This window comes from Anas platyrhynchos, chromosome 1, assembly GCF_047663525.1.
Source record: "Anas platyrhynchos isolate ZD024472 breed Pekin duck chromosome 1, IASCAAS_PekinDuck_T2T, whole genome shotgun sequence".
NCBI lineage: Eukaryota > Metazoa > Chordata > Aves > Anseriformes > Anatidae > Anas > Anas platyrhynchos.
This window is the reverse complement of record NC_092587.1, coordinates 145,418,359-145,443,440: the sequence shown is the minus strand read 5'-3', so window position 1 is coordinate 145,443,440 and position 25,082 is coordinate 145,418,359. Positions and strand designations below refer to the sequence as shown.

The 25,082-nt window shown below is 40.0% G+C and overlaps 1 protein-coding gene across 2 annotated transcripts in view; it reads right to left on the bottom strand.

The window, feature by feature from the left end:
• The window catches only part of MYO16 (myosin XVI), a 378,556-nt gene that overhangs the window by 336,348 nt on the left and 17,126 nt on the right, over window positions 1-25,082 (bottom strand). The window contains exon 1 of one of the 2 annotated variants that reach the window (XM_072031861.1): window positions 14,181-14,247. The exons of the other annotated variant lie outside the window; for it this stretch is intronic. The gene's annotated coding sequence lies outside the window, so the exon portion shown is untranslated. Of the gene's footprint in view, window positions 1-14,180; window positions 14,248-25,082 lie in introns of those variants that run through there. 2 annotated transcript variants of the gene reach the window in all.

Sequence of the window (25,082 nt, the reverse complement as noted above, 5' to 3'; positions counted from 1 at the left end):
ATAAGAGTTTTTATAGTCTTTCCAGATTATATCTTCAAACTATATTTTGCCCCCACCATTCCAACTTGACGGCCACTTTGGAGTGGCTTTACAAATATTCACTTTCACGGTTAGGAACAGAGTCACTCAGAAATTCTCTGGCAAAACAAGAGTCCCAGCTGGCAGCTGAATCCAAACTGTTTTAATAACTTACCTTGAATTTAGCTTCAAAGTACTGAAGTGAAATCTCACTTTACTCCCTGTAGGTGACTGGAAGCCTGAAGTGCCAATTTCCCTCAAGTTCAGCTATGAGAAGAGACCTCAGGCATACCCACCTTGTCACCTACATCAGTACCAGAAATCCTAAAGCTTTTAGTTACCCTGACCACAAGCAGCTGGAGGCCTGACAGCTCTGGAGACCTAGCACATAACCAGGAGCCTCTTTTGGCCACACAGCCTGGACCACCTGTGGCTCCATTAACCAGGCTGATGGTTTTCATGCATGCTGGTGCCATTCTCAGGATAAAGTTACATGCTGAAACACAGCAGGCCTTCCAACCCTATTAATGCTGGAAGGGAATATGAGGGATTTGCCTCATTTGCTTTTCACACACCCCTGTTCTGTATCCCAGCAGTGTAACATCACCTCTCCTGCACCAGCTCAGGTGCTTTCTGATCTTTCACTGAAGTGATTTGACTCATTAACACAATACAATAGAAAACTCGTGTTTTGTGTCTTGGGGGTGGGGGCAAGGACAAGTTAGTTAGCCACCACTTTGGTGAGTTGATTGTGACTTGATAAGTAATATCCTACATCCAGTCAAGCTGAGGAACAGGGAAACAGCCTGGGCAACAGCAACAAAAGACCTCTGACCTCCTTCACAGGCAGCACTCCTCTTCTGCCCTACTTTCTCCAGTCCAGGATCTGCTTGTCTTTTAAAGGACTTTCTCCTCCCTGCCTCCAAGGCCCAACTTCATTCAACCTTTTTCAAATTAATAGTTAAAAACTATAATTCCCACTTCGTTTTCCCATAGAACCATTCCCCTAAAGGATTCACATGCTTTCTGATACATTTTCTGATTTCTGAGTGCAGAGTCCCTGCTCAGGGCCCCTCCAGGCTCCTTGGCTCAGAAGCAGGGCACGGAGCAGAGCCTCTCCAGAGATGCTTCTCTACAGAGCACTGGGAAGAGGATTGCAACCACATGAAACCCCGAGAGGTTATGGTGCTTTCAGAACAAAACAAACCTTTACACATCAGTATTTCCAAACTGAATCTGGGGTGACAGAAATGAATACATATTTTGCCTGACCCATCTAGAATACAAACATTTTTGTTTGTATTAGAGTTTTCTTCACTGAGTGACAATGACAACTTTCAACCAATCCACACTAGAAATCTTCCAGTCCTGCAACAGGCCCACCACAGGACACAGCTGACCCCATTATCCAGGCTACCAGCACCCCTGTAAAACACATTTAGGTAAGGGCAAGATGCTGCACATACAAGAGTGAGGAAAAAAGTGAGAAATATCCTGCAAACAGCAAGGTAAGAAAATGAGGGAGAGGAGATGCTCCAGGCACTGTGAGCAGAGATTCCCCTGCAGCCTGTGAAGGAGATCACGGAGACCACATCATTAAGTTTTAGAACATTTTGACATTTTTATTCATGTTAAAATCAAATGGGATTAAAGAAATGTCTACAAATAGTTTTTAGGCATCCAGATATTATGACCTAGATGGATCGCTGTACCCATGTTTGTTTTTTAATATGCCCTTCTTATGTATCAACTTCAGCTGTATTCTACTCAGCAGTTAAAAACTGAAGTATCTTTAAGATCAGTGCTTTTTCTCACAAAACGTTCATGGTTTTGTAAAATATGAGCAAACACAGGCCTATAAAAAGCCAGGAAATGCACAATGTGCCTGTAAAATCCAACAATATGAAGCTATCCAGTTATTCCCTCTAATCTAATAACCTTTTCAATTCCAGAAAAACTTGATGAGATTACATTTATATCCAAGATATTTAATGAATTATCAGAACAGTTGCCAACTGAAATTCTCACCTCAATAAAGATGCCAACCTCAAGGAATATATGATTTTCAATTTAAGTGCCATACTGAGTACCTACTTTAAAAGCAGGTGTATATTACACCTGTCAGAACAGAAAGACCTTTCTCCAGAGCAAGGTGCTCTGGATTCTTTGAGGCAAGGTGATCGCTTTCCCATAAATGTCTGTAAATCTGTGTTACATTTAACCAGGTCTGCCTCCAAATATCAGTTATTTCAGTTACCAGCAAATCAGATTAATAACATGAAGAAAAACAACATAAAAGAAAAAAAGAAATGAGATAAATCTCATTTAAGAAACTCCCATGTTGGTGCAGCTATAGCAAGATCTTCTTCAGATGCTTAAGACATAGCTGCTTGTAATTAGTATCTATAAAATAGTATTGACTCTTTAAGACTTCACGTTTTGCAGAAAACAAGAATGATATAAAGATATAAAAACAATTTCTAACACACTAAATATTTTCCCAACGTTTATATGAAACCACACTAGAGCCAGTGGCTTTAGGATGAGGTAGTTAGGACTGTCACTGTTCATCTAGCACCAGCTAAGCACAGAGCTGTCTAAAACGAATGAGCCATTCTTTACTACCTCTAAATCATCAGCACAAAGATGATAAATTGAGAGATGGCTGGAAAACAACATGGGTACTATCTGTGCATGGGAAATCTGGGATTTGTTCTGCCAGTACCTTTACTGGACTGCGTGAGCAATCCTTCCCCAGCTTCCACTGGTTTTAGGATCTGCGGTTTTCCTTCATTGCCAGCATCACTGCACGGGAGCTACCCCTCCCATCCAAGCCTGGCAAAGTAAGGCTGTTTTCAAAAGCCTTTGAGAAAAAGCCACAAAACTGGTCTAGACCATCTTGACAACCCTCAGCTAACAGCTGGCCGGGTGCCTTTCAGACAGCGTTTTGGCAGTGACCGCCACTCGGTGCAGCTGTGAAAGCACCGCCACCATAGGAGCACACGTAGTCCTTTTCCCATCCTGTACAATGAAACCCAGCTCCAACAAAAAGAGATTTTATGCAGGTGAAAGGCAGGAAGAGGAATGATGGTGCCAGGCTCCAGTGAGGCTCATGGACAGTGGATACGCCAGGCTGTGGGCAGAGACCGAGACTGGAGCTCAGGGCTGTCAAGGTTCCAGCCTTCCTTTGGCCACCAGCTTGACCTCAAGGCTGGAAAACCTGGTTTGTGGTAAGGCTCATTCAGGATGGCAAGGCTAAGTCAGGATTGAGAAAGACAGCCATAAGCCAGTCTCATCCAACTCTTTTTTCCACGCACCCTCAGAAGCATCAGCCTGCCCTTTCAAGTTTCCACACGGGACACAGTAAGATCTCTTCTTCTAGGGGAAATACACCCGTGGATATGATACCTGAACATAACCAGATGCAGACTTTGGTGAAAAACATTCATGCTAATCCTTATATAAGCCTTATTTTTCCCCTCAATCATATTTATTCAGTCTTCACTGAAAACAGCAGCATACTGGTTTTAGGCATCTGTTGCCAGTTTCCTGTGAGAACTGCAGTCCTAGGCCACTGTAACTCACTAACTACACCCTGTTGTTTGGCATGGCAACTTTCACATTCAAAAATAGACTTCTGTTAAATGACAATGTTGTTTAAGTTTCAGCTCTTCCTTCAAATGAGCATTACATGCTTTCAGTTTTGCTCTCACATAATTCATGCCTTTCCTCTTCTTATACTTTCAAAACTGAAAGAGACATGGAAAGAAACATGATTTTAAATCTCCCTTTTCAAATCAGGAATGAGGGTTGCGGTTCTCTACAGGAACCAGATAGTGACTTATTGGTGAATAAAAATAAACATATTATACAAATCTCCATCAAAACAAGCAAAAAAGACTTGCCCATTAGTCTTTCAGTAATGAGATAACACTTGATCGGATAGGCAGTGCAATACACTGATAGTATCATCAAAAATAGCCACTTGCACATGGTTTAAAGCAGGCAAAGTTATAGGGGAGAGAACAATGAACAGTGTGATTATATACTGGATACTAGATTTTATTCTTTCACTATGTATGCAACCCAGGTGGATGGTTAATATCTTGAAATGGGTCCCAAAAGAGCAAACAAAACAAAAATCGTGAGGGATAGAATTACAATTGTGTCCCACAAGTAAAATTGGTATTTATTTAGGTTTTTAAAAATATATTTATTGTCTTTCATAAAAACTCGAAAGTAAAAAACATATCTCAACAGACCCACAATGACCACTTTGGGAAAATATGCAGATATTGCGTACAACTATAATGTCATAAGCGAACTTATGCTGTGCATGCAAGAGGAATATAGAAGGGAAGCAGTAAAAAGCAAAAATGCCTTAGTGATAAAAAAAAAAAAAAAAAAACAAAACAGTAGTCTCAGTCTGCTTTAAGTGAGAGAAGAGGAAGAAATAAGGTTGGTTCTTGACAGTACTCCACAGTCATTTGATGGTATCCAGGTCCTCACACACATAAATTTTTGTGATGACTCTCAGATCCATGTGCAATTTATGCATTCACAGAATTGTATAATCATTTAGGTTGGAAAAGACCCTTAATATCAACTCCAACCATCACTTAACACTACAAATCCACCAATAAACCTTGCAATTTTAGACCAGTGAAAGGTTTGGAACATTCCAGTAAGAACACGTAATTGAACTTAACAAAACACTATAATCCAATTCCTACAACTTAGCTAACTGGATGACCAAGGTCTTAGCCTTTCACACTGACTTCTGCTGCATTTTACTTTGCATCTGGAAAGATTAACATACCATGAGATTAAAAAAAAAAGTATATTTTTCTACTGCAGCAATTCAACCGCTTCAGACTATATGCTGACTTAACGTCTATGAGATAAATGCATTTTTCTTTGTCTAACTTGCTCCACATGAACACGTTCAGGAATGGAAGGCTTAATATTGCGTGGTAGCTGTATGGGCTACAACTTGTGAATCTAAGGTGAACTACTTCAGTGTTTGGAATGCATATTGCTGAAAGAAAAAACAATGCTCCCTTACAAAAAAGAAAAATGGTTGGTTTGGTTAAGAGTAATATCAGTTGCTTGTGATTTTTTTTCCACGTCAAGTAAAGAGTGAGTCAAAATGAAAGGTTCTAAGTTGAGATTCCCTTATGAATCCAAAACATCAAATGCTCATGATGTTCAGGAAGCTTTCCAAATGCCTGTAGCAAATGTTAGCCCTCTATAGCAAGTGGGAAGTACTGAATTTACACAGCCTCCCTCATCTACTGCTGAAGCAAGTTAGTGCCATAGGAAACAGCTAGAATTGGACTTATCTTATACAGTCAAAAAGAAGAAATACTTTGCCATATTAGTCTCTCATTACACCTCATCCAGACTTTTAGGATATTACCAGCTGGATCTTTTTCAAGCCTTTTATTTTCACCCAAACAAGTTCAGAAAACCCCTATGATCATGGCAAGAAAACACAGAAAAACAATAGAAATGGTTCAGACCACTAAAAACACCACGCGTAACATTTTGTCTGGTAGTGACAACTGGCGAAAAGCTGCTTGGTAGACAGCATGGAGCAAGCTTTCGCCTCTTCTTTCAGTTTATTGCCTTCATAATTCCCTACCTTGACAATCACAGAATTGGGGATGCTAGAGTGTACTTTTGACAATTCCCTTTAGTATCTGTCTATGGGCCAACTACCCATGAATTCCTTTTTTTTTTTAATCTGATGTTATCTGCATTTACAACACCTTATGGCAAAAAAAATCTAAATGAGTTAGTTTATAACAAAATACTTTCATCTGTTTTAAGCCAATCTCCTACTAATTTCAAATGTCATCTGGTTCCAGTACTACAGGATTTGGTAAATAACAGCTCTGCCCTTATGGATTTGAAACTGTATTCATGCTTCCCATGAAACTTCTTCCAAAATGAGTGATCCCTGATGTATTAGTCCTCAAAAGCATCTGCTTCACCCCCTTCTACACTTTCAGCAGTCCCTTTCTGTTCTTCTACATCTTGTGGGTGTGTAAACCAGATCTGTGCAGAACTACCAAGATTTAGGCACAAAAAATTTGTACACAGCTGCAAAACACAGAGCAGCTATTATCCGTCTTGTTCTCAATATCCTTCCTGATGACCAACGTTTTCACAGCTTTTTTGGCTGGTGCTGCTGCACACTAAGCTGATGATATCCGGGAATTGTTGGTGATGACTTCAAGACCTTTCCTACTGAAGACCTGTCAAAATTCATGTTGAATCCTCCCAGGGTGACATGCATGAGACAGCTCGTTTGTAGTACTCTGTAAGTGAAAACGCAGCCTGTGTTCTCCTTGGCTCTAGTTCCTCCCCCCCTCCCACCCCCCACCCCCCATCAGATGAGCTCATTCCAATGAAAATGTGAGACCTGAACCATTAATATTGTCAAGAAAGGCAGATGCAGTGCTACCTGCCTTCAAGCCCATCTTGAACTAAGATGCATCATGCAAGTACCAAGAAAATACAAAAGGACTGGTGGTATCAAACAGGAAGGTCTGGGGGATACAAACAAAGAGTTTATGATATGCTTTTTGCTAACTGCCATCGTCTTTCCACCCATTTTCCTCTTTGGATTAATGAGTACAGCTTATATATCTTATATTTATACATTACATAGTATATTTTTTTTTTACTAGTTTTAAATATACCATCTGTAGAGATTCAAATGTCAGGATCATAAAATCTTTCAGTGTTTCCTTTCTAAAATGAAAGGAAAATAAAGGAGTTATGTATAAAGTTGTCTATTCTGCTTGTCAGGTTGGCTGAGTACTCAACTTTGGATCACTCTAAAATGCCAGCCTCAATAGTATCATGTTCTCCCTTCCTCCCATACTATTTGGTGTCACTCCCCTTGCTTGCTGTTAATCCTTTTTCCTCATTAGCAACAGAATTCCAGGAAAGCTTAATTCCTTTTACTAGCAAAAAAAAAATTTTGAAGGTCATGCTGTTTATAGGCTGATGAAAAGTGTTTGACAATCCAAACACTTAATGGCAAACTGAACCCTTCTAAAAAAAGTCTGATTCAAGGTGTTTTTATGGCATGCATTACCAAAGCCTCCAACTATTTAACTCTACAGAACATCCCTATAAGTCAAGTTAGACCCTTGTTCCAGCAATCAACAGAGGATTAGCTACCCCCTACCTGAGGCTCATCAAATAGTACCATGAGGTTGGAAAAGCCATCCAACAGCTGAGCTGAATTAAGGAAGCTGTCTGTGTAAGAAGGTTAGGATGCTTAGATGCACCAGCTACAGGAAGAAAGCTACCAAAAGGTGGAGCAGGAGTGAATTCTAGGTTGAAAAGAACAGACCAGAAACCTCTAGGTAGCACAGATGGGTCTTCAGCTGGAGAACCAAGGTTAGAAGAACATACTGACTGCTTTTGCACAGACATGTGAAAGAAAGTTGAAGCCCTGAGAAAAGAGTCTGGGCATGGTGCCACGCCTTCTTGAGCTCAGAGGGCAGGCTGCCAGCCTATACTTGTAAGCCTCAACAGATTTCTCCCAACAGCATCCCTGAGAAAGAGGAGTATTAATTCTCTCATTTTAAGATGGCACAATCTTACTGTCCTCAGGGTCAGAGGAAAGACCATAGGGAAATATGATTTGGATCTTATATTTTATTCAGTTCTGATTTAAGTTTGTTTTAACTTGCATCCTAGGAGACTTAGAGCTGGGGATTTCATGGGGAGGGTTGTTTTGTTTTTTTTTCCTGTTGGAGGGAGAGGGAAAATGGAGGAAAGAAAGAAGTCTCCCAAGTGTTTTGCCATTCAATCTTCAGAGAGAAAAAGTGGCATTGCTTTTGCTTTCTCTACTTGGAGAAAAAAGTGTTCTACTACAATGTTTCAGCTTCAGAACTAGATTGCACACTGTCTATAAACACACATCCTTTGATTTTTCACAATATTTACAGATAGCTTGTGCAGAAGAAAATAAACTTGACACCCTAAGAAAATTAAAGGACAAGGAGGAGTGAAAGAATGCAAATACATAAAGCATTCTTTGCAGAATAAAAATATTATTCTACACCATCGACAACAAAACAAGAAAATATCTTACAAAGTAACTTTAACCCTCTTACATGTTCAGATCAATAGAAAGCACTGATGAATGAGCTCAATGGGTACTTGATCTCTGCAGCCGTCCTGCTGTGGCACTGCTGCTTCCTCAGAAAGGCATTCACCCCCCAGATCCACTCATCAACTTACACAGTAGGTGATTCAGCTGTCTCAATTTGTGAACTGCATTTTGACCATCTTTCACAACAGTTAGCAGTAACTTCCGTCCTTCATCCACAGTTTAATATAAACTGGTCCAGGGGTCAAAGCGGCTGGAAGAATTCAAAGGATTTGGAAAAGTTTCCACAGTTTTAAAAATGAGAGAAACAATTTCCATAAATAGTCTTCTATGACACGACTGTGGGCTCCAAAATCCTAGTTAGGTGCACATGGAACAGACCATACTACCCAGAAAGAATTACAACGTACTTAATAATGCATTTATGTGCTCAAAGTAGCCATAACTTTGCATCCCAGCAGTCAAGTGCATATGGCAATGAACATCTACGGACATCCAAGCTAACCTAAGGTTTAACTGCAATACCAGATGCTACAGTGAAACAGTGTCAGGCATTTACTGCAAGGTTTAATCTTCAAGAGATTTACAGCTCACTTAAAACATCCTTATGTGGATAAGACTTCATGCGTAAATTGTAAGTTCGGAAGTTACAGTAGACAGAAAGGAGCCAGAAGTTCCTCTGTTAGATGGAAATAACACTAGCAATTTTGCTCAATACCACAAATAAAATTACCTAATCCAGTTGAAAATAAATACCAATTTTCTCATCACTACATGCCTGTAGGAACTATACACATATTCTGTGGGGACAACAAGGTCTCACCAATGGCCTGCTCTACAAGCAATGCGCTGTTGAATAAAAACACTTCAGCTGGCACAGCTACGTTCACAGCCTGTGGTATAGATACAGGCTTCATAAATATTAAGACCTATATATGACACCCTGAACCTCCTTAAAAAAAACAAAAAAATTTGTTCAAATACAAATGCTTAATTTGGAAGTCTTCATGTCCTGGATTTTTTTATTTTTTATATATATTTTTTTGTAAAGAGAGAGAGATTCAACTAACCAATTATGTGGAATGTGGGAGGGTTTTAAAAGCAAGAGCAATAACTCATAGCACTTCAAAAACCAAGTAAATTCTGGCACAGTTCATAGAAATGGTAAAGGGAAGGTGCCATCATCATGTAGCTAGAAGGAGTTGAAATTCATACAGGATAAGAGTCAGGAGTCCCAGTTTGCCAAAGCATGTCCTGCAGTTCTAACACCAAGCAATCCATGAACACCCTCCCGCCACTCACCAAGAACACAATCCCCTAACGCTCAGCTCAGTGAAGAGTCAGGAAGGCTGGAAAGCCACTGAGAGGGAGGTCAAGCAGTAGTTCCTCCCCTGCTAAAGCATTCTGGCACCTTTCCACCTAGATCTTGGTGCACTTCGGGACAGGTATTGTAGCATCCTTCTTACCAGTCTTGAAAGGAAAACCATGACTTTCCCACAGATAACAGGTTATAAATGTGCATGTAAAAGTAGAAGATAGTTAAATCTTCAGCTACACTGCTAATTATAGACATTACAAAAGCATAAGAATATACCACCAAGTATCACAGAACTTTGGTGTTTGTTTTTCTAAAAAAGAAAGCTTGTTTCTAAAACAAAACAAGTTAATGTAACACTGAACATAGGGATCAATTTATTTATTTTCTGTTTTATGATCCTTTAGAGTCCATGCCTTCATGTTAGTAACACAGCATATTCCCTGCCAGTGGAAAAAAGAAAATGTGATGCTTTTAATGTTAATCAGTAAATACAACAAATATTGGTACTGAGAGGTCAGAAATTCAGCTCTCCTTTGGCAGCTTATATACTCAAGTCATCACACTAACGCAATTCAATGCATAAACTATTGGCAGATGAGCTGATAGTCTTCAGGTCACTCAATTGTTACAGACAATGCCAGAAAGCAGGAGCCAAAAAACTGGGATTATTTGGTCCCAACACACAGGGAACCACAACTGCAGGATGCATTATGTGGAATATGATGGCCTGTAGGAAGAAACACAAAGAGTATCACAAGAGTGATTCAGTCACAAGACTAATAACACTGTATTTTGACTTTTTTAAACTGCCAGGGAGATGGCCAGCTTTGTTACTGTATCTGATTTGACCTCATCAATGTGTATAAATACCTGAGGGGAAGTTGTTGAGAGGATGGAGCTGGTCTCTTTTCAGTTGTGCCCAACAAGAGAACAAGAGGCAACGGGCACAAACTGAAGCCCGGGAGGTTCCAGCTCAATATGAGGGGGCACTTCTTTACTGTGAGGGTGACAGAGCACTGGCACAGGTTGCCCAGAGGTGTTGTGGAGTCTCCTTCTCTGGAGATATTCAAAACCTGCCTGGATGCCATCCTGCACAACGTGCTCTAGGTGATCTTGCTTGGCAGGGGGGCTGAACTAGATGATCTTCAGAGGTCCTTCCAACCACGGCCATCCTGTGCGATTCTGTGACTTCCACTACCTATCATACATATCTGCTTTATTCATTTTATCATTCTGCTTTATTCATTTTAAAGTAGCACAATACAAAAAGATAACAGCTTTTAACAGCAACAACCAACTAATAGATTTAAGTGGCAGATACTGGCACAAAATCATTCAGAATACAGTTATATCAATTAATTAAATCTACTGCTAATGCAGCCCTTCAAGAAACAGACATAAACTGCAGGCAACGCAGCTTGTCTGAAAAGCTTATGAAAATACAGCATTAACCAAACAGATGCACAGAAGAATGACAGAGGAAGCCAGCTGTCTCAGAAATAACTGAAGCTAAACCATAGAAACCACTGGCAATTTTACAGGAAAGATTGGTGGCTGGCACCTAGGGCTGCAATAAAGGATTTACCAAATGAATGGCTACACGATCCTGAAACCTACACGGAGGATGAGCCACAGCAACTTTTATTCTCAAAGAAGGAGGAGCTAGATGTCCCTAAAGTGCTGGGGAGAGACTCTCACCAACCCCAAAGAAGAGATGAAAGGTGTTGGAGACCAAAGGCCCTCCTAGGAGAGCTCAGTGGCTGCCAAAAACACATTCTCCAGGTAAAGCCAAAGTTCCTCAGTCTTCCCTCAGCTCCCTTTGGCTTCTACCTCATGCCCCTTGCACATGTCAGACAGCTCTGACCAGATGGCTCTGAGAAGAATAATGATGGAGAAAGAGTTCCCTTCTGTGGTCCCAGCTGGGTGTCCCATCCTGCACTCACAGGTAAATTGAAGATTGCCTTCACCCTGAATATCATCTTAATTCCAAAAAGCTGCTCTTGAAACACCCTAAGAGAAAAATGTTAGTTGAGAATCTAAAAGATAATTTGTATTAAAATAATCCTTAAGAGGTGAGTTCACGTTTCTAAGAAAGGACAAAGTGAAACCAAAGAATAAAGATAATTTGCTTCAGAAGCTTAAGTAGTTAAGTCACTGTCTCACTGGAAACTAAAGGCACATGTGAGCACTGGTGGTTATTGCAGGAGACTGTCAAATGCATAGAAGTAGTCTACCAGATTGAATTACAAAAAAATAAAAATAAAAAAATACAAAAGACCAAAAACATAAGAAGGGACTTTTATCCCCAATTGAAAAACTATGAAAAAAGCCCAATATAGATAGAAGATGGCAACAAAAGGTAAATACAAAGTGATAGCACACCAATATAATTCTAGAAGTCAGACTCTAATCAAAGGCTGAGATGGTAACCTTTCTATGAAAAAAATCTCACAGAATCTACTTTCAACCTCCCTTCTCCATACACCAAAAAACAAAACCACTGAAATTACATAGTCTGAATGTGTAAGAAACAATGACTTGTACATGAGTAAGGACTTTTGGCATATGCAAAGTTACCTTATGACACAACGATGTGTTTGGTTTTGTTAATGCACAAAGCTACCTATCCATTGAAGTTACAGCCCTTTAAAAAAAAATTCAGTTCATAAGACTGTGATATTCAGAGGAATTGGTGCCTGGTGGTGCTCTATTTGCACTCAAAATCCTCCTCCCTGGTCCAAGGCATGCCATGGGTGCCACAGAAGGGGATGGAAGATCTGGGCTATCCCACTGATCCCAGTGTCCCCTATGAGTATTTCAAACAAGTTGACAAACACTGTCGACAGCAGCAGAATGAGGGGCAAAAGCTCTGATGGTGACAATTTTGCCTCTGCAAGCTCTGTGGTGGATACCAGTGTGCAGCTGGCATCCAGATAAAACTGCCAGCGACTAAAGCCACCAACCGACAGGAATGCACTCTGTGCATTATGCCTTACAACGCAAACTCGCTTCTGGCCTACGTTACTTATTTTTGCATCTGTTTAACCTTGATTTATCTAGGTTTGCTCAATTAAGTTGGGGATTCTGTTCACATTTAAAACAAATGAACAATCTCTTCAGATGCAGCTGCTCACCATCACATGAACATAGTAGTATAGGAATATTATTTAGTCAGAGCTTAACACTTGCAAGGAAACACAAGAAATGGGTAACTGAAGAGCTAAAAGATGTTACTGTGCCACACAAGAGCTTTACTCCCATCGTCAAAACTCCAAATCACAAAGAGCTTCTGTGAGCACAATGTGCAGCCAACACTTGCCCTGTGTTTTCCTTTGCCTTATCATCGCATCCCAATGTAAAAAGACATCGGTCAGCAACTTCTCTGCCAATGACCTGGCAAACGTTGTTCTCTAAAATCTAAGCCAAGGGGTAAGTGCAAACAAATATTGGTTTCTGTTCTGTAAATAAATTGAGCTATTCAGTTCTGATTTGAACTAAAGAAACCAAAGCAGTATCACAGTGGCTTTTACATGACACAGTGGTACTTCAGACAAAATACATTGTATTGACTGCATTTGACAAAACCATTCTAACCTCTTAAAAAATAAAATTTAACTGAGTTCTGTTTAGCGTTATCATATATATTTTTCCTTAACAAAATAAAAAATAGCTTGGACATAATAAATATAGGAATAAAGGAGGGTGAAATAGAAAAACGTGGAAAATGACAGATTTTTAAGCTATAAATGACCAGTAACTTTAGATTGAATCAATAGCTTCAGGACTACACACACTGAACCTGACAGAAGCACACTTCGTGCCCCAGAATACCAGACAGCCTGAAAAGTATTCTAAAAAAAATAATAATAATAATTCATTAAGTCTTACACAAACAAGTATCAATTTGCAGCACATATAACTCTCATACGATAACCCACCCTTCCAGTCCTCTACAACAGGACATTTCCCAAGACAAGGATCTTTATCATTATTTGATACTCCAACTGCACTAAGATGCATTAGTAAAACAGAAATCCTAACTAAAAATATGCCTGATGTGTATTTTTATTTTCCCTAGGTAACAGAAACACACTGCTGATACACATATTATAATCATTCCTTTCCCAGGATGTTTAAAAATAACTGGGGAAAAAAAAAAAAAAAAAACACATTTTCTTCCCTAAGACATCGCACATACTGTTGGTCACAAAAAAATCACAAAACAGTGCAATGAAGCGTGATCAATATTTGTACAATCCATTTATAAGCACAGATATCTGTCTTTTGTTACATCAGCATGCTATTCAAAATGCTTACTGCCTCCAGGACATGTTATATCACTGTACTTCAGATTTAGAAAAAAAGAACAAGTTTAAGCCTGATGTATTTGAAATCATGCTTTCAAAATCAACTTCTACTATATTAGCTTCCAGTTCATAACAAAACTCACACAAGTTAATTTATCTTACATTGCTACCAATTATTTTCATTTCTTTTTTTTAAATATACTTTACGTTTTACTAGATTCATTAAATAGAGGTACATTTCTCAAATGCCTTATATATGTTGAAACATACACATAGCATCACATGAAGAATACATAAGAGTTTATAGTTAAGAAAAAAAATATATCTCCAAGATCTTATTTTTTCCTTAAAAAAGTCCCTCTTATAAAATATTGAAAACATGAAAAGAAATAGATTTTCCTACCACAATTTTTATCTTGACCAATTTGGCTCCCACATATTTCCGTGTTCAACTGAATCAATTTCACACTTACTCACCTCCCTGTCTCTGTGATGTGGTTTATTCATTGGTTTGATATTGCCATAGCAACTCCGCAGCATGGAAACATGTTCGCCAAGCAATGCTGCTCACCTCCCAGTGCACGGTGAATAGCTGTCTGCTACATACAGCGTAATATTTTAATGTACATTGATTTCTGCTTCCTGCTATTAGCAAACTGTTTGAACATTACCGCTTCTAACTTTGTATCTGACAATCTTTCATTGTGACCTGCGTGGTAGCGAATTTGCATTGGTCTTAGCTTAATTATAAAAATCAACTCCTAACTCAGAATTAAATGCAGGATGCATTTTTACTATAAATTCCAACTAACACATTTGGACATTTTCAAGCAACTGGAAAAGCAAACAGCACTATGCCGACCCCCTAAAATCAGGCCTTCTCCAGTGTTTTGGCATTTTCACCCCTCTTGCAAACAAACCCATGCAACTGAAAGACCAGCCTGAAGCAATTTCTCCATCTGAACACATGGCCTGGAGGGACTGGACACCCTGTCCAGGCCCGTATCTCACCAGCAAACTGGCTGGCACAGGTCAGGGATGGTGCTTTGTACCCAAAAGGGACGCAGGGGCCTGCACACCAGCAGCAGGCCTCCTCAGCATGCTTCAACTGACCAGATGGAGGCAGCTGGCTTCCTCCGTTTGGAGAAAAGGGGACCCCAAAGGAAGCAACACATCAGAACAAACATGGGATCTAGGCTGCAGCAAGTGGCTTTTCCACTCCCATATCAACACTATGCAAAGCAGGGTATCCCCAAACACAGATTTGGATCACAGCAAGGAGACTAGGCAATCATCCAGGGCAATAGTACGAGTGGGAGTCGAAACTGTCTCATTGACTGAGTCTTTATCTTCACAGGCTGGCAACCGTTTCACAACTGCGCTTACTCACGGCGGAAACATCCTTATGTTTCAGCAGGGTTGTACCACAGCTTGACCCAATGGGGCTTTATAAAAGCAGTTTACTTGCCCTCAGACAGCGTTGGAAAAGTCCCATAAAACACAGAGGCTCTGCCCACACAAAAGCAGAATGGAGATCAGCAATAGCACAGCACCAAACATGTCTCTGAATGCGGTAAGAGACCAAGACACCTCCTGCCTACCTAACAACATCACAACTGTTTCAGACTACACTGTGCTTAAGCTCAAAGGTTAAATGCTGTTGTTTGCCTTAAGCTAAGTGCAAAACACATCTGTGAGACAGTATGAGCTTCACAGCAGAAATTCAAGTCACTGCCAGGTTGCTATAACACAGGAAGGTTTGTGATCTGTGATGTACCAGGAAAACATCTCTGCATGGACTAGCAACAAAGGGATCTAATTTCTTTCCCCAGCAGAGCTGAAACCAGCATTTTTGTCCAGGATTTCTTTAGATTGTATCAAGGAAAGGATGTAGAGCAGAGGCAAGATAGAGTATTAACTCTCCTAAAATATATTTTATCATCTCTTTGACAAATATGGAGCTCTAAAGAGGAGTTAAAAGAAAAATTATATTCTACCTCATCTTAGAGCCTATTTCATCTGAGTACACACTCTATTTAGTGACCTTTGCTGGAACTCTTACAGCAAGTACGCTGGTAAAGGCATTTAAGCAATATTAAACATTAGCAACCGGTCTGGTGGCTGCTATGCCCTTCATCCTTTCAGTAAAGAAGAAGATTCTTCACACCCCAATGCAGTTATCTGCTTTCATCTAAAGGACTTCAAGAAGGGGTCAGATGGGAGCTATCTGTGCACACAGGTCGTGGACACACAGCCAAGAACGGGGCATGCACACAGCAAGATACTCCACACCGTTCCCATTGGTACATTATACACACCCTTCAGAAAAATAAAACAAGGAATAGTACAGAAATAGTACAGTTTCCATATGAACAGTCTTTAAATAATCCCCATACTATGAATCTGCACCAAAGCAAAACAGATCTCGACAATAACTAGATATAGATCTCACAAGCAACCTAACCTAGATGCACATGGAGGTTCAGAGGTGACACTGAAGTACCACCCTGGCATCCCTTTTATTCCCCAGGTCTCCACAACTGCGTGAACTGACTTACCCAAGTAAAACAAACATCAGAATTATGTTGCTCCTAGGTATTATCATGACAGTGGAACAAGGAAAGTGCAACTGGATTTGATGCTGTAATTTCGTTATAGGTCTGAAACAGTCCACAATTTCAGCAGTACAGAAACATGAGCAAAAATTTCTTGGTAAACATCAAAGTTGTAGTCCCATGAAGGAAGGTCTAACTTCAGCTTTCATACAGCCCCAGTAGCTCTGGTTGTTTCTGTAGCTCCTTAGATTTGCAGCCTCCATATTATCTTTTGTGAACATTTGCTCCACATTCTTTCTATGCTCCCATCCTGATTTCTAATGCACGTCTTAAAAACCTAACTGTTAAGACCGCTTGAATAAAAGCCACATTTTAGTTTCTAACAAGCCTGTACCACATATTTCAGTCACAGAGCCAAAGCACACAGTCAGTCAATCGTAACAGCAAAACCTTGCTCTTGCTGAGGGTCAGACATCACCCCTGGGGAGCTGTCGTGGGCTCCTCTCCAGACTCGGCATTTCCCAGGGCCAGAAACCCACAGATGCAGTGGGTGCTTCACAGAGCTTAGTGTCAAGGCCTACGCAGTTACATGAGGATGGTTTGACAGCTCTGGGCTTCACACAGTGCCAGGAATCATTTTTCTTTACCTCTATCCTCCGAGCAAGGCCATGACTCAAAAAGCATTTTATATCCAGTCATAACTGCCACAAGGGCTGCCAATCAGACTATTCTGGATTAAAACGAAAGGTCATACAACTTGACTTTGACTTTAATTGCACTTATTATTTAGACTAAACAAGAGGACTGAGAACTTGGATTTCAGAAAGAGATTCCAGTCCCAATATATAACTTCTTTAAAAATGCACCTCTGAGTACCTTTATATCCTCCCAGCAGAGATTCATACAAATGTGATTTTTTCTTGCTGAGACTCTCGTAAGCTTAATCTACAAAACCAGCAAAACCTTGAGAACCAATCAAGGTTTCAAAACTACAAGAACAATCTACAAAACAAATATACAACACCAAGCAAAACCTTGAAACTTGTAAAACACACTGGATGAAAAGCCCTCATATTTTGAGCACGCATCTTTTTTTTCCCTTTCCCCCAAACCAGAAGGCATCATTGCAACAACAGAAAATTAGCTTGATAGGTGATTCAAACAGACAAAATGGGTTGTCAGCAAATAAGCTGCTGCCAATATAAGCAATCATCAGGTCACATCAGGGAAGCTGTGCAAGCAGAAAATGAAGGGACTGGAAGTCAAGTCCTACCCAGTAAAAACAACTGGTGATTTCTTTATTAGTATTTAGATATTTTTAATAAAGATGCAATTTTAAGCTTGAAATGTATTGCTAAGACATGGTGTTATTTTGATTGATTGCATCTTTCTCTCTTCATCAAGATGAACCAGCACAGACATACAAGTGCCTGCAATGGCAAACCAGGACTTAAAGTATTATCAGAGATTACCGCCACTGCATAATATGATTTTTTTTAACATCTAGTAACTCTGCTATTGGCTGTTGTGTTGTTGTTTTTGTTAATGCAGCCTGCTAGCATAAACCTAAATCAGAGGGGGAAAAAAAGACTTCATTTACAGAAGATGCATTCTGATTTCTGTTGCAACACAAGCATTAGATAGAGGCTCAATTCAGCAAAACACTAACAACTTTTGCAAGGTATTTAGCACCTTTAATTCCCTAAGATTAGGAAGGTCCTATACCCATCACATTGTCAATTTTAATGCTTACATTAGACAAACATTATCTATTTTCATTTAGCCAGTTACATATTAAAGAACACCTTGTAGAAGACAGTCAAAATAGTAAAGTATTGGTGTAACTTTATAAGCATCCTTCCTTGCTAGATCAGGTACTTCAAAAGTCTGCTTTCCCTTACCTGACAGTAGATGGGTGGTAGAAGAAAAGGGAGTGCTGTGCCATTTCACAGTAGTATGCTTTCAGAAGGAATGTTTAGCAATTTTGCATGTTAAAATGACATTAGAAGAAAAGAATACTTCTTCCTAAAATAAATTAACACTGCAAAATTTGTTTAAGCCAGAGTAATGTAAAGTTAGTGTGGAAAAAATACATTTCCTCATATATTTGAATTTGACGTGAATCATTAGATAAGTACATTTGGCATCTAGTGCTGAGTAAACAGAATTATCATTGCTGTTACAATTACCAAAATGTCCATGAAAACCAAGAGCCATCACAACCAACCAATTTTCTTCACAAATTTTAATGGATAGCATTAAACCATGTAATGAAACAGATAACGTAATAGGATCTTGATTTTGCATTGCTACTTGCTTTCCTTACAGATTTGTTCCTTGTATTTCTGTCAATTGCTCTGTTTAGTAGTGTTATTAGTCAAATAAATACTTGTATTTGTGCTTTGATGTAACAAAGTTATCGCCTTGATTCCAATACATTGATATGAACACATCAATCTTCGCTATGGTGAATAAAATCATATTAACTTTACCATGCTAAGCTAAAGCTGCAGGACTTTGATTGCCCTTGTAACAGGCTGAGCACCTGCAACATCTCTAACACAAAAGGATTTTATCACTATCTATAGACGGAATATGCTAGAAGCATTATTTGTATCAATTTACAAATAATCACTACATCTTATACCTCCTCTCCTTTCAAGTCACAGATCTACTCTGAACACTACCATCAAAAATAAGGAATTTACTTTCACAGTAAATACAGGGAAGAGTAGAATTCAACTTCACTCCACAAACAAATTTAGCCCATAAAGGAGATCCTACTAACACATATTCATTGTTTGGAAACAGCTACATCAGCACTGAACAGGTATTCTTTGCTGCTACTTTAGGGAGATGAGCAAATTAATATTTGTATTTGCTAGCAGACCTAATTCAGCCCTTGTAGTGAAAGGCAACTGAAAGGCAAAGCAGCCAAAGCCCGGCAAAAAAACCCCATGGCCTAGGAAGCAATTGACAAATGCACAGCCACAGCTGAGCGATTGGAGGGCCTGATAAGAGTCCAGAGCAAATTATATCAGATTAATTCCTGACTCAAGAGTTATTATCCTCTCTGCAGAAGGGAAGCTACAGATCCATTAATGAAAAGAAAGGCACTGTAACACATGAGCAATTGTACTAACTCTGTTCTGCTAGTTGTTTGAGCAAGATGTCAATAAATACGAGATCATAATAATTGACTCCTACTACTGTCTGCTATGAATTCATTTCTAACAGAGAAAAAAGAACAAAAGCAACAGGATACTTGTGCATGTGCTGCTTTCGTTATGGGAAACACTTCTGGTTTTGGCAGATGATTTTTTTGACACCAGGCTTTTGTGACTGCATTGTGACATACATGAGCACTGTTTAACTTACACCCAGCATAGTTCATTATCTAAAATAAGCAATTTTCCTCCATTGTCTTGCCTCTATTTTCAATTTAAGTGAAGACATTTTTTATCCATTGTTTCCTCATCTTTAAGAAGGGAATGCTGAGAAAAGAAGCAAAATTTACACTCCTGCAAATATACAACTCTAATTTAAAGCACAAAGCTGGATTTAATTACATTTCTTCATTCTTATGTATTGTTTTGTTTATTCAGAAACCCAAGTCTTCTGTTAGCTCCAACCTATCCGTAATATTATAATCTCATACCAACAGGAAAAAAAACTTTTTAAAAAGTTTAAGGCCACACACCACAACCTAACACAATGATCCTTCATACATTATTATTTACAGGAAAGAGAGTGGAAAAATTGCTGTTTTGAAGTCAGTCTCCTAACCTTTTCAATTTTTAGGCTTCTCTAGAAGGCAGAGAAGACTCCACAAAAGCCCTGTGTTTTTGTGTGTCTTCTTAACAATTCATCTCCAATGAAAAAAAAAAAACCTTTTTGGAGAACCATGCACACAAGCTCTCCCACAGAAAGTGCCATCGAAATGCTGCTAAATCAGAAGGTAGAGCTGGTCATCAAAACCTAAGAGATCAATGTTCTACACAAAATGGCAATTTTTGGCATTGATAAAGCACCAGGTAAGCACATGGTGCTGCTCATAAGAGAGAAGACGGAACAGAGTTAGTGATACTCCATTCTGTACCTCATCTACAGAAAAAAAAATAACAGACCTTGTGTTTTTTTTTAATCTGGCCTTTATATGGTTTGACATCATATTTTTGCTGTATTATTTGTTTTAATTTAATTTTTCTTAAAGAAAGAAAAAACGCCTCATTTCACATGAGCTGGATGCAGCATCACCACAGGTTTTATTGTCCACTTTAGTGAAAAAGATTTCTCCTGGAATTTGATGAGAGAAAAGAATCCTTGCAAGTTCTGTCCCTTCTACAAACAGACATTTCTCTGTATATTATTTAACCAATTCTTCAGGTTGTTTGTTTTCTTCAGGTTTTTAATCTATGCATAAGACTTTGAGGCAGTAGGTTACTGAAGGAACTCATGCAGCTCATCTTTATCTAGATCTAATTACTAAAAATTCAATTTGGGGTGAATAAACTACCCTGCTCTTTTGAGGAATCTTGTAAAAGGGATGTTGAAAAACTGCCTTAAGTTTTTAAAGACCTGGGTAGTCCAAGCAGATTACTATGGGTCAAACAAGTTGAAGAAACAGCTCCATAAACATCTTTCTAGTTTCCCTTGCCCCCAGTTCACCCATATGTAGGCATCTGTTTCCCAGGTCCTGCCTTCTTCATGACAGTGAATCGACTTCATTGATTCAGAAGAGAAAGGGGAAAAAAAATCAAGAGCTTCTAGACAGCGTCAACAGACATACACACACAGGATATAGCCAAAGTTGAACTCAGGTTCAAGACTATGGCAAAGCATCTCCTGGTTTTACAGTCCAAACATTGAATCAAGAGCATAACTACTATGTAGCACAAATCACAGGGCTGATATAACCATATCCTGACAGGTCAGATTTGGCTTAATTACACAACCACTAACTTTACACAGACTCAAGACAAACCTGTCCCCATTAGATCTTACTAGGCCTTCCACCACTGGTTCCCAAGCTTCCCTGCTAGCTCTTTATGTTCCTATTCCTTCTGTCTGGTCCTGCTCCCTGGCTTTCATCAACTTACCTGAAGAGGCAGCTTTAAGCCCAATGCTTGTATGATTTCTTTAAGCACAATACATCTGAACCTTTCTCTCAACAGGGCATCCAGTAGCTGGAAAGCCAGCCCAGCCAAGCCAGAGACAGAAAATCCTCAGGCCACATAGGAACCCCTGAAGGTTGTTTAGTCTGCTCTCACATATTATAACACAAGATTCAGGCAGGGATCCTCTAGGCAGGCACTGCACCCTGTTTGCAATGTGTATAATGCTGTAGTGATGCATAGTCACATGTCGATTCTTCATGCTAAAAGCCCTGAAGAACCAGTTCAACATCTGTAAAAAGGACTGAAAAGAGAAAGAAGAGACCAAGGTCTAGGACCAGCCTAACTAGAAGCAAGTTGAGCAAAGTGCTCTGCTAGGTGCTTGGCTTGACCACTGAAAAAAAATGGGCCACTGAAGGAAACAGTGCCCTCAAGAGAAGAATAACTGAAGCTTGTAGACCTTTCTATTTCCCTGGTGAACATAAAGGCTCCAGAATCAAGGTAAGAAACAAGCCACTACCAGCCCCAAATTTTTTTTTTTTTTCTATTCTGTAATAAAAGACCAAGATTCTGCAAGCGATCAGATATTTAAAAGCAGAGCTCGAGCATTGACACAGAGCAATTATTAAGCAATAAAGAAGGGGGGGGGTGCTTGTCATTTTCAGGGGGGTGGGAGGGGAAAATGGGAAAAGTGAAAGGGTTTCCCATAAGATAACATGGCAGTAGGTAGGTTAGAGGTTCATTACGTGAGGAAATATGGGCTACCCCCACCCTGCTGTTTTCACACTACATAAAAAGTGTTGTGAGGAACCATGCTGAAAGACGCTGAACATCATCACCACACTCTAGAAGGGCTACCTAGCACTGAAGACAGTCCATCACCCCCATAGTGCTTAAAGAGCGATGAGATAAAGGTTTCTTACACAGACACTGCAGTTTATTGACAGGAGCATGTATTGCATTTCTTGTGAAATCCCCACTCATGCCCCCTAATTCTGGTTCTGTTCAGCCTTGTGCACCAGCGGAGTGAACAAAAAAATGGTGAGAGTTCCTCCATAAAAAAAAAAATGAAAAGCAGACAGGTGGGAAGACCTACTTGAAATTCACTTCCCCGCTTTTCCTCCTCATCTTAAGACTTTAAAGAGCATCACATTAAAAGTCCAGGAAGCATATTTCTGAGTGTTGAAAACCAGGCATTTTAGAACAGGGAAAAAAAATGATATGACCATAATACAAGTGGCACCCACAACAGTATTATTACTTACAAGTTTTATTATGCAAATGTATTCTGGAAACAAAAAAAAGGATTAGGTATTCAAATAAGAACTATAAAAGTTTCTGGAAATCAACAACAACACATTGAAATATGCAAATGGCACTGGATTTCATAGTAAAATACCATAAGACACTGGAAAATCCAAATATATTCTCAAATTGGTATCAAGCTTCACATTCTAAGATGTAGCATTTGCAGAACTGGCAGTAAATGAATTTATTTAAAACCAGCATGCAGCTGCAATAACTCTTCAATCTGCATGTGGAGATGCTTAACTAACAACAGGAGAGGCTCCCTCTGCAACTGCTGCTGCTGAGCTGATGCACTTATTTTGCCTGAACTCACAGGTTCTGATTTTCCAAGTGTATTCCACTGGCAGTACCTGGTGCGTGAACCCAGGCCTGGCAGAACCCCCATTTTTCTTGGGCTGCATATCCCATTGGAAAGTTTTCCCTGTAGGGAGACAAAGTCAGAGCTGCACACACGGTCTGACATGGAGCTGACGGCAACTGCTTTCAATGCTAACTCCAGACCATTGCTAGTGACACCTGCACAACTTGACACAGGAACCTACTTTACAGTAAATGCTAACACTGAGCCAGAGTGTCAATGACAAGTAATCCACAGCATAATCTCTTGCATTTCTACACTAGCCTCAGTGCTGTCTTTACATCCTCCTTGCTGCTAAGCTTACAGGTGTTAACAAGTTAACAACTTCAGACCTACATCCTCTGTAGCCTTTTCACACCAGCTTGCTGGCATATCTATTACACACCAATGTTTGGGTAGAGCTCCAGCCAACACAAATCCTTCCTTTCAGCTCAATCTGCATCTCAGGTAGCCCCTAACCATACCGACAGGGAGCTATGCAAGGACCAAAGTTCAGCCCCTGAGCTCCCGTTGGGGATCTCTTAGTGGCCACATTGGTTTCCCTCAGCCTGGTTTTCCAAAGCAGAACGTGCATTTGCATCCACCCAGATTTGCAGTTTGGTTCAGGGAGCCTCTGCTCTTGTAAGTCCTGCTTCTGAAGTTCACAGCCTCCACACCACTAGACAAACCCTGCCAGAAAAACAGGAAGAGACGACTTTTTCCTTGGAGCAGGGAGATAGAAATACTCCAGCTTTTCCAGCCCTATTTCTCTATTATTCTGGATTTGAGAGCTTGGAAAAGGAAAATTAGGACTCAGCTCCATCGTGCTTCTCCCCAGTACTCCATCCTGGAAGGAAGCAAGCAGTCAGCCAGCAGAACATGAGTTTTCACAGTACACATCCTTAATGTCACCAGCAGATACGGCAAACCTGGAGCTTGTGGCCTCCCTCCTGAAGCCACATGTAGGCAACACACCATGTGCACACAAGGAGAGCTATGCAGCTGTAACTGCACTAACACAGCCATGAGATAAGGCAAGTCAAACCTAAGAAACAGACTGATACTTAGAACTGAGGTTAGTTATTTAACACACATTTAACTCACGCAAGCTGACTTTTAAATCATGCTTTAAAAAAAAAAAAGTTAAATCACTTTCCAGCACAGAGTTGCCATGCTTTGAGCAAACTAAAACACACACCGCACTACCATATGTGGCACCTTGTTCTGGGACAGCTTAATTTGGGGTTGAATCCACATCAGAGCGCACCCTGGCCAAAAGAAAACACCCTGCTGCAGCTGCACCCATTCCTATCTGCCTGCCAGTCAGCCAGGAGGCACAGACAAGGCGACATGTTGTGCCTTAAACATTTCTTACCCCTTACAGCCTAGGCACCGTAAAATATTTATAGACCATTTTAGGTGGCGTTTCATTGCCAGTTCCATATGCTTAGCTGAACTATTCAATGCTCAGAATGACAATAAAGAGAAGATTACATCTGAATGCACAGCGCAGCAAGTATTTTCCCCTTTAGCTGCTCTAGGCCATTACTTCCCTAAATAAACAACGCACAGCCTGCTTGCTCCATCAGCCGGGTTCTGCAGCATTAGCCACTTCCCTGCAGCATGAGGATGGAGGTGACTCATATCTATTCCAGGGTCTCATCTCCATGCATGGATATTCACACGTTTTCCTGGACATGAGGAAGAAAACAGGGCCTGAAGGGTGTGAGTGTACGTGGTGTACAGCAAAAGAACGAGAGAAGCAAGGCAGCTACAGATCCCTTCCCCAAGCACTACATGGTTTTTCTCCTCCCTGTCGGCATAACCATATGATGCAGCACTCAAAAACAGAAAATTCCTTGCAATGCAATATACAAAGGAAGAAAACAAGAGATATGTCTGATCTCCAGAATAATTTAATACATACTGAAGGGAAACTGACACTACTATGGGAAAAAAATCTGTGCTCATAGGCTACTGCAAATTAGTGA